A 12,380-nucleotide genomic window follows, 5' to 3' on the forward strand; every position below is an offset into this window, starting at 1 on the left:
CGGATGCTTGAAGAATGCTTCGAATCCAAGCATTCCAAGCATTTATTTTGTTAAGCGGGTGCTGGCCCGCTTAACAAAATAAATGCTTGGAATGCTTGAAAGAATGCTTGGAAACGGAAAATTTTTCGGTAATTATTGCCGAAAACCGTTAAATCGTTCGGTTATTCCAGCTTATGATGCACAGCGCATTTAAGCGAGATGATCGAAGTTTCCAGAAAACACTTTAAGCAAAATATGTTAATTTTGATGAGCACAATGAGACTTATGCCATATTCGTTTTCATCTGGTGGAAAGCAGAGATGCCATTCTCTACCGAGAAAAACGGAGAACGGAGAAAAAAACACCCCCGTGCGATAGTTGCAAATCACCCGGGTGAGATTTTTCGATCCTCTCCACACATTATTCGCACCCCGGTTTCGAAAGCCACACACACCTAAGTTCAATAGCTCCGGCGTGCGACGATTTGTCACTGTAGAGCACCCCGGTGAAAACATAGAACCGACTAGTTGAAGCCACCAAAAAGCAAAGACAAAAACAAACACGACGGTGTGCATAATAATAGCATCAACAAACGATGAATGTTTCGGGCGAGTGGTTCAGCTTCGTATGTGTTGGTAAACGCAACAAGCCAAGCCAGCTGCCGTCGCTGTTGCTCTCCTTGGTGAAAACAGTTTATCACTGTAGTGTGTGTTAGCTCTGTCGTGTTGATTTACAGATTCTCTACACTCAGAAATAAATAAAATATCAAACAATTATTTTTTAGGTATTTTCACGTTTCTTCCTCTTTACGCACAAGGATATTTCTCATGGAGTAATGACTGGGATATTTCTCTCTGAGAAATATTTTCTGCGATTAAAATTTATGCATTGAGGAATGGACATCAGTGACATCTGGTGGTCGTAAACAGAACGAAATTTAAGGCAACGGTTGAATTAATGAAATTATATTGGAGGTAAAGCGAGAAAAAAAAAGAAATTTGAGATTTTTTAAATTTATTGTTTAATACATATATGTAATTTAATTTTATAATATAATTTGGAATTTCACTTACTCATAAACTTTTTTTCCTAAAATAATCATAAACTTTGACACGAATACCGTTCCAACAAGGGAATCGTTTCCGGATCATTCGAAACGAAACAAACCACTGTTCTCCTAGGCATTTTCCTGTGTTGTTCCAATAGGAGCAGTGCTGGCCCATGTTGCAAAGGTGGATACGCTTGTAGGCATGCAGGTTTCTACAGGATGGTAGATTGTTGTTTGCTGATTGATCCTATCCTTTTGCTGAACTACCTGTAAACGAAAAAAAAAAATAGAAGGTTAAATATAATCTTTACTCTATCTGACTTCATTGCAAAAAATTTTTTACATTTCTCAAGAGATACGAGCAATTAGTACTACCTACCGTCAAAGGCAATGCTGAATTTTCACTGGTTTATTCCGGAAGGAATAAACTCCGGAATTTCTCTTCCTAGTTGATCCTAATCAGCTCCTTGAACACGTGAACCGGAGACGATTCGATGAAGTGAGGTAGCGAAATTTCCAGAGAACAACAACAATGCAATAGTAAACAAAATGAGCCGTAAAAAATGACAGATTGAAATGTTTCGCGTCATTAAATTTTAAGCAGAGAATTATTTCTCAAGGAGAAATGTTTCCAATGCATAAAAAATAATATCGCGATACTTATTTTTTATGACCTAAAAAAATTATTCGCCTAATAATTGCGGGATAAATTAAACTAAATCATTTTTATATTTTTTTCATTTCTGAGTGTACAGAGGTTCGGCTAAAAATCTCTGCGGTGCGTTTCAGAGAATCTCTACCGAGAATCGAAAACCGAGCACATCGGTGATTCTCTTTAGAGAAATTGCAAGCCTGGTGGAAAGATGGTTGTGCACCAACTGCTGTCAACTTCATATAAAAAAAACGCTTTGACAGCACTTGGTGCACTACCGGTGCACCACCAGAATGAAAACGAATATGGCATTAATAATAATTATTATAATGGTTTTAGAGCAAACGCACCAATAAGTGAGTATAAGCGGCCCGGTTTTGCTCATTTCAGCGGACCGGTTTTGGGATACACACTCTTTCGTGCACCGGGCGGTAGCATAATTATTTTTAAATTTAGCATTGCACTGAGAAAACTTTTGAAGAAAATCTAAATTTAAATTAATACGTACCGAGTAAATTTTCGGAGTCGTCAGTTTTTTGCTCAAATTTCGATGAATGTTGATCTTAAAAGGGCAGTTAGGGTGTTGGCAGTTATTTGACGGGATAGCTGCTATCCGTATCGTGACGTCAAAGTCTACATCCTGGTTGAACATGCCATACAGAAGCAGCAAGGCCAAGCAGCTTCGAACACCAGCAATCGGGTCCGATGACGGATGCAGCAAGAACTTCCGAGCAGGATGTTTGCTTCGCTTGGCCTCGTCATCGTATCTATAGGACACCGCTTTCAACCGGTGGTGGTTGTAAAGCGTTGAGTTTTCCTTACGGTGTTTCCAATTCCGTGTCACCCGTTTGCTGGATTGTGATTAAAAACTTATTGAATTGTAGGACGACTTGATTGAATAAAATAAGTTCAGATAAGAATATATTTTCGAATTAAGCTCGATTTTGCTTTCAAAACGCCGGGCACTTATATTTCCTAACAAATGGACCCGAAAAACAAAATTTAACAAACCAAACAATTCAACTAAAATTCAACTTTATTTGTTTATTATATTTATATTAAAATCATACTTTTCTAAAAAATCTTCAACTTCTTTTTCTATCCAACGTGCTGATTGAAATAATTGCTGCTCCGAAAAACTGGGTCCCATTAGTTGCAAACTTATTGGACCTCGTTCCGAAAGCCGAATCGGTAGGGACAGTACTGGAATGCCACCCATATCGGCCTGCACAGCGCACTGGTCTCGATTATTATTACTCCGAGAAACTCCGAGTGACCATTTTTGGTCACAAATTACGATGCTTCAAGTTTGTTTATCTGAAATTGAGTGAGAAAGGAAAAAATGTTATCAAAATTCATAGGTAGAAAAAAAGTCAAAAACAGTATAAAATACAAAATAAATAACTCACCATCAGAACCAGCATTTACACTTTCTCGTTCAATTCCTGGAAAACCCCGAAAAAATGTAACGAAATTGCGAATTTAACTGCAGTTATTACAAAAAAAACCATCCACAATTTTAAGCTGATACAATTTTTTTCTTAAAATAAATATCAACAAACATCTACACGCTGCGACATCGTTTGTTTAATTCTGCTCAAAACGGTAGAATTTTTTCAGTGCATGTTTGCTCTCGCCCCTTTCTAGTGAGCAAATTTGGTGATTTTGTCGGTCCCGACGGCATCGGCCCTATTTTGCTCACCTTCATACTAACCCCCGGTGCGGTATGGAAGTGATTAAACTCGTGAGCATTTTCACTTTGCTCGCGATTGCTGCGGATGCCCTAAGTGTTCTCCAGAACCTCCTCTACCCGGATCGGAACGAATATCGCAACCGGACCGACTACTGTCAAACTATTAGTTGTCAGTTTGAATCTATCCGGTTTCCCTTCGAATTCTATTGGATTTTCCTGACCATTTCTCCGCTGCCACAATGACAGATATCGAAATCGATCAGTTTAGTTTTCGATTCGAATTCTGTCAGTTTGTCTTGAGGGACAATCGTTTGAAAAACGATCGGTTTTGTTTGTCGCACACGCAGCGTGCAATTAGGAAAAAAAATTCAACTGAAACAGTCAGGAAACAACGGTGGTAAGTTTTTATTCGCGAATCAATAATATATATTGTAATTTTTGGTTTATTTACACACAGTTATCATCCATTTAATAACAAACATTTTTTTTGCTAATTTTAGCGGAGGCCAAATCACAAGGGTTAGTTCCTGCCGGACGTGTCTTCAATTTTATCGAGGAGTCGACATGCAAGGGAGCAATCCATTTCTAAAACAGCTGGAGGACTTTACTTGAACAGGATTCGCGGCAAGCGTTCCAGGAGGTAGGTTCACGCATAACTTAGTTATTGTTCCATTGTATTAAAATTTAATGATTTTTAGGTCCTACGAAGCTATTAACAATATTTGCATTCCGTCAATCAACAGAGTACCGATCAGCAAAATATCATTGCTTTCTCCTATCAATTGTCGAATTTAATATCAGGGAGTGTAATTGTCAGAGCTAATGGGGTACAGATCCCAGGAACACAGCGAGACCACCGTGCCTTTGGATCATGTTTACGAAGATGCTCGCCTCGATCAACTCTTTTGCCTACGGTGGTAATCCGATTCACAACGGACAAGCAACGACTGTGGTTTATGTAGCTCTCCAGCTATGTTTTACTCTGAGCCGAAACTACCTTCTGACGGAGCAGACGCAATGTGTGGCTACCTATGAACATTTACACCACATGAATGAGGACATTGCTCAGGACTTTCTGACGGACACGATGCGAGGAATCATTTCCAAGAATCAGTCCATCATCGAGATGATTTCTTCGTTGTCCAATCTTCAGGCAGAAATAACAACCCTCGGAGAAATGTTAAGCGAGCTAAACCAGTACATGCAGTGCGTCGTGATGAGTATTCCTTCGGCCTGAAACGGAAGGTTTACTCCCTGGGAGAGTGGTATCAACTGCAGGCGGTTTCTATTTTAAACTGCACTCCCTGTTTCGTGAACTGTTGAGCAAACATGCCGGTATGATGCAGATGATTTACGACGAGGCGCAATCATATCGGAATAATCGACACGTGAAAGTTTTTTTTACCTGTTGAGCCATTACGATATCAACATACAATCGATGGCATCCCGGAATTGGCAGCGTGCTGCCTTCGATGCGTTCGCGACTCAGGTGCTGCCTAACTTCGCGTTTGCCTTCGATGGCAACAGCCGATGCCTATTCAGTCCATCGGGTTCCGGCAGATTACCATAAGCAGGATGTTAAGGTTTCCAACGGGGGTCGGGAAGTAACCTTCACAGTTGAGTTGGAGAAAGCGGGATTGATTTGGGATCCCTCAAAAAGTAATTTCTGATTCCTGAGTTTGAATTCATTTCAAGTTTAATAATGTTAATTTGATTTTTTCAGCTATCCTCAAAACAAAAATTTGGATAAAACAATGGCCACCATCCAATGTCTAGATGTTGTGCTTGCTACAGCCTACGAGAAGAACAACTATTTCGTAAAAGTGAGTCAATCTTCGAGCATTTTTCCTCCGAATTTTATATTTATTTCTGTCTTCCATGCATTTGCAGTTCAAACGAACAGTTTACATGATTCCGAAATCATTCGCTCTGGTACGAACTGTTCCAATATTCCATTCTTGGATCCGTACTTATTTGGACATTGATGTGTCGCAAAAAGCTTTCCCCAGTGGAGGTGGAATATTGAAAATTCTAGGTGATCTGACTTGAATCAACAATCTAAATGACCCACTTCAACATTGGGCGAAACTAAAACTCAACAATCATCTGAAATGCTTGGAGATCTTGTATCAAGGACCGGATGGAATTCAAAAACTAACCGCCTTCGGGGTCAGGCCAATCAGCAGAATTTCAAAAATCAAGATGGCACGGAGACGACGGTGGCACAATATTTCCAACAAAGAGGAAAGCTTTTGCGATATCGCAATTTTCCGATAATGCACGTTGATAGCAGCGTCAAGAATGTGATGCTCCCAATGAAGCAGTGGCCTGATCCAAGATGCCAAGCGCGCTCAGTAAAAAAACATCCAGATAGATGTACACAATTCATCATTAAAAAATCCGCAACGGACATTGGAAAAATAATGGAAATTTTTGATCAAATCGAATACAATTAATCGGAAACTGTCAACGAGTTTGGTTTGAAGGTTGGGACTAATTTCGAAACAATTGATGGTTGGATTATTCATCCTCTTGGGCTAATGGACGCCAACAAAAGTGTGGTCAAACCGAGGCGTATAGAGAGGGAATGAATAAAATCATGGTCCTAAGTACAGATATTACAAAAAAGAACCGGCCATTCTGAATTAAGATCAACGAACATCGCTATATCAGGAACAGGAATTTGGTAACTGTATTTTCCAAATGACCGGCAAGCAAGGAATTTCCATGTCACCATTCAATATGAAAACACATTACAAACAACCGAATGGAGACCAACGCAATGGACGAGAGATCGGACGCTTGACCTAACACTTGAGGATGTCAAAAAAGAAAAATTGGATCTAGTTTTCGTTATTGTTCCGAATATATGCCAGAGCTAAGCAGAAGCAGAATTAAGTCTGGGCATTCTAACACAATGCATTAAATCGAATACAATATTTAGGATGCAAACGGATGCTAGCAGCATCGCCAATATTTGGCTCAAGGTAAGCATTTTTAAATTTTACCACATTTTCGGTGATAATTTTATTGCTGTATAGGAAGAATACTTACGGAGTGTAGGAGGAACTAGTCTGCTACCGGACACTGAAGGGTTTTTAGCAATAACTTCAAAAATATATTTTTGTAAAGATTGTTTCCTCTTTAATGATTCGAAGAGTATTAATATTATGATCACTAAACTTTTAGAAAAAATCAGATTACAATTCATGTGGTAAGAGAAACCATTTTATTTTAGTTTTCACTCATTTCCAAAAATGTTGTCTATGGCCGGACACTACGAATTGCTGTACCAAAATTGTCATCAATAGCACAAGAACGTAGAAAAATTCTTATCTTCTGCTTATCATTGGGGGTTGCTATATAGATGAAAAAATGAAAGTTTCATGTTGGAACCATGCTTAATTTTGAATATTTTCTTGTCCGGTCATCGTCTACAATATGGTGTCCGTTCACAGACAAATCGCATTTCTAAATTTCTCTAATATTTTGTTTGAACTTCCGTTTTATTATCTTATGTCTAAAACTGTAGTCGAAAGATTACCAGCTAACAATGACGTTTATGCGCAATTCACATATTACAAGCCGAAATGGCCCAATACAAATGCATAGTTACGGCGATCCCCTCTATAGTACTAGAAAAAAGCTTTCAATGTCTATCTTTGTTTTACCTTAACAGATTTGATCACCATATTTCAAACACCATATCAGGATGCTATTTTCTTTATTTCCATGGTGAATGTTGTCCGGTCATAGACAAGTTCTCCCTATGTACTTATATAAAAAATTATAGAAAAAAACAGGCCTTGAGGTACAAAACTAACTCAACAAATTATTTTCAGATCAGCGTCAAAACAAATGGCAGCAATCACGTCATTGCACCTGGAAACAAACCTCCAATGATCTCTCCAAAAGTAATGTTCATTGGAGCTGACCTTTCACATCCATCGCCGGACCAGTCAAATATATATATATCAAGTGTCGTTGGTGTAGCAGCCAGCTACGATCTGGAATGATCTGCAATCTAGAACACATAGTCGAGCCGTCGAGCGTCAGCTGCGTCAGTTCCATAAATGCATTGCCTGAGTTCCTAATGTACTCTCGGGGTGGGGTTTCCGACACGGATAATTCAGAGAAGTACTATGCAGTAAACTGAGGGTCATTCAGGCGGCTTTCGTAAGTTTGGCCAAAAGTACGCACCGAAAATCACCTTCATAGTGGTCCAGAAACGACATCATACACGATTTCTCCCGGCCGACAGATGCCCAACCGAGGTACGAATCCAAAATTCAGAAAAAGCAGGAAGTTACGTTCAGTCATGCTGGTGGTCAGGTGAACGAATCGGAAGAAGCCGCCACAATCACTCCCTCATCATTGTCGAATACGAGAATTCCGGTCGGATTTACCTTGCCTGAATCATCGACGTGGCATAGAAGTTGTCCTGTTGACGATCACCGTTTTTTTTTCCTATGTGAGGAACGTCGCTGAGAAAGGGAAGCCCATCGACCTCAAGCTCTCATTCATGGATCTCTTGAAAGTGAGCTCGTTCGTGAAGATCCTTTCGCTACAGGAATCCGACCTCGGGATCATCAGCGCCAACGTCTTCGAAGGAACGAACCTCGTCGATACGCTAAACAAACTAGCAAGAATGATGCAATCCAACATCACCCACTGGCACCACATCAGGACGCTCATATCCCGCAATTCATGGACATAATTATTGTTTTCAAATAAAGATACAAAGTGAAAGCTTAATGAATTAAAATTTCATGATGACAATGATGCAAATAGTAAATAAAAACAAATTTCTACATGACGGCAATTCGTTCGAAATCGTACTAATTTTCATCTGGTTTTTGACCGAAACCGAACCGATTTTTGTTCAAAATCGAACCGACTCGGTCCGAAATCGGACCAATTTGGTTCGAAATCGAACTCATTTCCGTCCGGAATCGGTCGGGATGAAATCCGAAAACGAACTGATTGTTTTGACAGCTCACTCGCAAAAACTTATCGTCGTCAGGAAAGTTGTTTCACCAGGGCACTGAATTCGTCGGAAATCGGTTGGATTTCTCGTCAGAATTCTAACCGATTCACGGGTTGAACGGTTCGAAATCCTACCGATTTTGGGCCGATTTTTCGATCCGGGTATAGGTGGGCCTTTTTACACTTGTAAGAGCAAACGCACCAATGAGTGAGTATACGCGGCCCGGTTTTGCTCATTTCAGCGGCCCGGTTTTAGGATACACACTCTTTCGCGCACCAGTTGGGTGAGCATCGCGGGCCAGTCTTAACTGTTACACTGAAAAAGGGAATTAAAAAATCATTCATATTAATAAATTCAAAGCGGCAGTTATTTATTCATTCGAAAATAAATTATTTTTTTCAATTGTATTCAAATATTGCACTGTGTTATGGTTAAAAGATACATTGAATGCTATGCATTGAATTTTTTTCATAGTTTAAAAAAAATTTTAAACAGTTGCCTGATAAATTTTTAAATTAGATTCTTACGAACTCGTTCTGTTTATTTTTAAGAAATTGTACAATATCGTACGTGGAATAATCATGAAATTCAACCTTATATCGAAAACTTCCTTCGGGCCCTAGAAAAAACCACCCTATGTTTCAGTGAGAGATGTGCTGGCCGTGACTTGGGCCCCATTTTCGAAATATACCTTTTCCTCTTCTAAAAAAAGTGATGAATAAAGAAGTTCCAAAAAACCTTATATCGATATACGTTCACAAATGGTTATAGTATTTTATAAACTGTTTAGGAAATCTTAACTGTTCTTAACTGTTAAGAGATCTTTTAAAAAATAATTCGCATATGGTTTCCTGCCTGCTGTTTCCAGCCAGCGGCATCAGTCGTCCCGGCCCTGAGTTCGATTGCGGCGACGAGGTTCTCCAGCCTGCATCGACAGGCAAGTATAAGTTGTCCTTTGGAACTTTCACACCGCGTGACGCTTTTTCGGTTTCCAGTCGTACCAACAGCGCTGACTCCAGCCAGTATTACTTCGGCAACCACTCACCTAACGAGAACATCTCCAACTATTCTGGGGTTTCTACACCGGGACGCAACGAGCTAGGCACTTCGGAGACCCCTGAGCCCTTCGACTCAGTCGCGCTGATTCCTGCCAGCGTCATCAGTCGTCCCGGCCCTGAGTTCGTCTGCGGCGAAGGGGTTCTCCAGCCTGTGAATTCAGGCAAGTATGGTACCCCTGATTGTATTCCTGTGCCTGATGATGTTCCACCTTCTAGTGCACGTCTCACCAGATCCGCTCCGGGTCCTTTAGATACCATTACCCTTTACTACCAGAATGTGGGGGGTATCAATTCCTGCCTGACCGACTACCTGCTCGCAACTTCGTGTTCCTGCTATGACGTCATCGCCTTCACGGAAACATGGCTGAATGACCGCACACTATCAAGTCAGATCTTCGGCCCTGATTACGCAGTGTTCCGCTGTGACCGTAGCGCCCGAAACAGCAAAAAGTCCAGTGGAGGCGGGGTACTACTTGCCGTGAAGTCGAATCTTCCAGCGCAGTTCATCGACAACAATTCCTGGTGCGATCTGGAACTTGTATGGATTCGCATTGATCTTCCCGCATAATCAATTACAATATATAGAGAATATTCTATATTGTCTCTAAACGTTATCGTTTATTGTAAAGTGAACAGTATATGTACAATAACACAGACCATATTAACAATCTGTATTATGATTATCTGTTAAAGTACCATATGGGGAAAGGGCTGTTAAGCATGTTTACCATTCAAAAAGAGCGATTTTTTCGAACAAATATTTCATGCTACATTATTGGATACGGTTAAAATATCATCCACTTTTGGCGAGCAAAACAATCTACCTGAATGTTCTAGCTACGTTGGAATACAAAATCATAGATTTCATCAACTTCAATGGATATAGTTTGCTTATAGTAGTTTGTAGTAAAAATAACGCTCAATCATACGTTCCGCATATTGTAAAATATTTTTAAAAAGAGCTTCCCTGTACCATAACCAATATAGTTCCAATTCTTTCCCACAAAAAATAAAATAAAATTAAAAAATTAAAATGTTGATGTTTTTATTTTTTATTTTTGATATTGCCGAATTGTAAGTACGTTTTGTAAACCAACACGGATGGCAGTACGTTCTGCGATTTTGTCTGAAAATAGAAAGGTTGAATAAATGTAAGAACTTTATCTATTGGATTTTAGGTTAGACCCACGAATGCATCGGTTAATCCCCCGGGTACATAAAATGCATCGGTTAATCCCCCGGGTACATAAATTTAATAAAGTAATCAAACTTACTACAGATAAACTGCAACACGTTGGGGTCCAGTTTTTTTGGGGTTGGGTACAAACGAGTTCCGTCTTCTTTTTTCATATTGGCGTACCGATGGCACGCCTGACCGGTTACGCTCATCTTTATCAGGTTATCTGCACCGACCAAGCGAACAGCGAGCAACCCAGCTGTCTGTTGTCGCGCGGCCATTCAGTTCATCCAAATCTGCTACGGTCATCGGAATTCCTTCTTGCTCGGAAAAAGAAGCCTGAAAATAGATTCAAAAATAATGTAAGAAATATGTTTGCAAGGATGTATGAAATTGTTTCACCTCAGGAAACTTATTTTTGTCCTTCATCAATTGGAGTTCTTTCGACAATCGTAGTGCGTGCTCGTCCGAGGACAATTTTTCCCCCTGCACCCTCTGCAGCTTCCGCTTACTGATCTTTAATTGCTCCTTAAGCTTCTTATTTTCAGCCTCCAGAGTGAAACAATTAGTGCAGCTCACTCGATTGGTGTTTCCGACATCTTTAAGCTATAAGGAAACTTTGTCGTACACTGTTAGAGTCCTGGATAAGGTCCAGAGACAATATTCAAAGGTTGCAAATTTTTATTCTCTTATTATACTATACTTACTAAATCATATATCATATTGTCACTGTCACTGATACGATCCTGTCATAATTTATTGAGGTAATAAAATTTTGAACATGTATAATGAAATGATACTTGGGAGATATTTCATACTGGTACTGCTACCAATATATTAAGTTAATAGTTAGTACTATATCCCCAACTGTTTTTAATTATGCGGGTTGTAGACCGGAAATTGTACGTATGTGTAGTGTATCTGCCACCCGATCGCTCAAGAGATGTTGCCCTCGCCGAGTCGTTTTCTCGCTGCATCTTCGAAGTTAGCTCCTTCTGCGCTCCTGAAGATGACTTACTAGTCATTGGCGACTTCAATATGCCCGGTTTGAAGTGGTGCTCCATCCATGGCAGCTTTCTGTACCCAGACCCAGCACGCTCTACTTTTTCGGCGCCTTCAAACATCATATTGGACTCCCTGAGTGCAGCGACCTTGCGCCAGATCAACGATGTGGTGAACGAATACGGTCGTACGCTGGACCTCTGCTTTGCCAATGACGGACCTCGTTTACCGACCATCGAAGTCGCTCCTGCACCGCTTGTTAAAGTAGTCCCACATCACCCTGCTCTCATGGCATCACTCGAAGTAACTAGGCTGAACGCTGCAGTAGAAAAACCAGTGACCTTCTACCTCGACTTTAAGAACGCCAACTTCGATGACATCTCTCACATTCTAGGTACTATCGACTGGGTATCTGAGCTTGATCTTTCTAATCCCAACGCTGCCGCTGATACCTTTTCACACATTCTGAATTACGTCATCGATCGCCACGTCCCAAAACGCTCTAACAGCAGAAATATGCGAATCCCTTGGATCACGACTGAGCTGCGACAACTGAAGACGGCAAAAAGATGTGCTCTTCGAAACTACAAGAAGCATAAATCATCGCATACTAAGGATATATATCGTAAACTTAACTCCGTTTATAAAAAAGCCAGTGAACGTTGTTACCATAACTATCTACGTCGCGTACAACGTAACCTCAAGACTTGCCCAAAATCGTTTTGGAAACACGTAAAAAGTCAGCGGAAAGAACCTGGTATACCTTCAAACATGTTCTTAGACG

At 40.3% G+C, this 12,380-nt stretch overlaps 4 long non-coding RNA genes across 4 annotated transcripts; 1 reads left to right on the forward strand and 3 right to left on the reverse strand.

Annotated features, from left to right (window-relative positions):
* Positions 1–976: 976 nt before the first annotated feature.
* LOC129749294 (uncharacterized) lies at positions 977–1,740 on the reverse strand. Its single transcript, XR_008737997.1, has 2 exons — positions 1,403–1,740; positions 977–1,290 (listed from the first exon to the last, which is right to left on the reverse strand). It is a non-coding gene; the product is annotated as an uncharacterized LOC129749294 (long non-coding RNA).
* An 838-nt stretch (positions 1,741–2,578) lies between these two features.
* On the reverse strand, positions 2,579–3,620 carry LOC129749295 (uncharacterized). The gene is made up of 2 exons (XR_008737998.1): positions 3,089–3,620; positions 2,579–2,996 (listed from the first exon to the last, which is right to left on the reverse strand). It is a non-coding gene; the product is annotated as an uncharacterized LOC129749295 (long non-coding RNA).
* On the forward strand, positions 3,442–8,121 carry LOC129749299 (uncharacterized). The gene is made up of 6 exons (XR_008738003.1): positions 3,442–3,769; positions 3,873–4,012; positions 4,071–5,031; positions 5,096–5,195; positions 5,263–6,359; positions 7,215–8,121. It is a non-coding gene; the product is annotated as an uncharacterized LOC129749299 (long non-coding RNA).
* Positions 8,122–10,445: 2,324 nt separating this feature from the next.
* Positions 10,446–11,442, reverse strand: LOC129749293 (uncharacterized). The gene is made up of 4 exons (XR_008737996.1): positions 11,302–11,442; positions 10,997–11,211; positions 10,692–10,933; positions 10,446–10,543 (listed from the first exon to the last, which is right to left on the reverse strand). It is a non-coding gene; the product is annotated as an uncharacterized LOC129749293 (long non-coding RNA).
* Between the last annotated feature and the right edge of the window lie 938 nt (positions 11,443–12,380).

Source organism: Uranotaenia lowii, chromosome 2 (assembly GCF_029784155.1).
Source record: "Uranotaenia lowii strain MFRU-FL chromosome 2, ASM2978415v1, whole genome shotgun sequence".
NCBI classification, from domain to species: Eukaryota; Metazoa; Arthropoda; class Insecta; order Diptera; family Culicidae; genus Uranotaenia; species Uranotaenia lowii.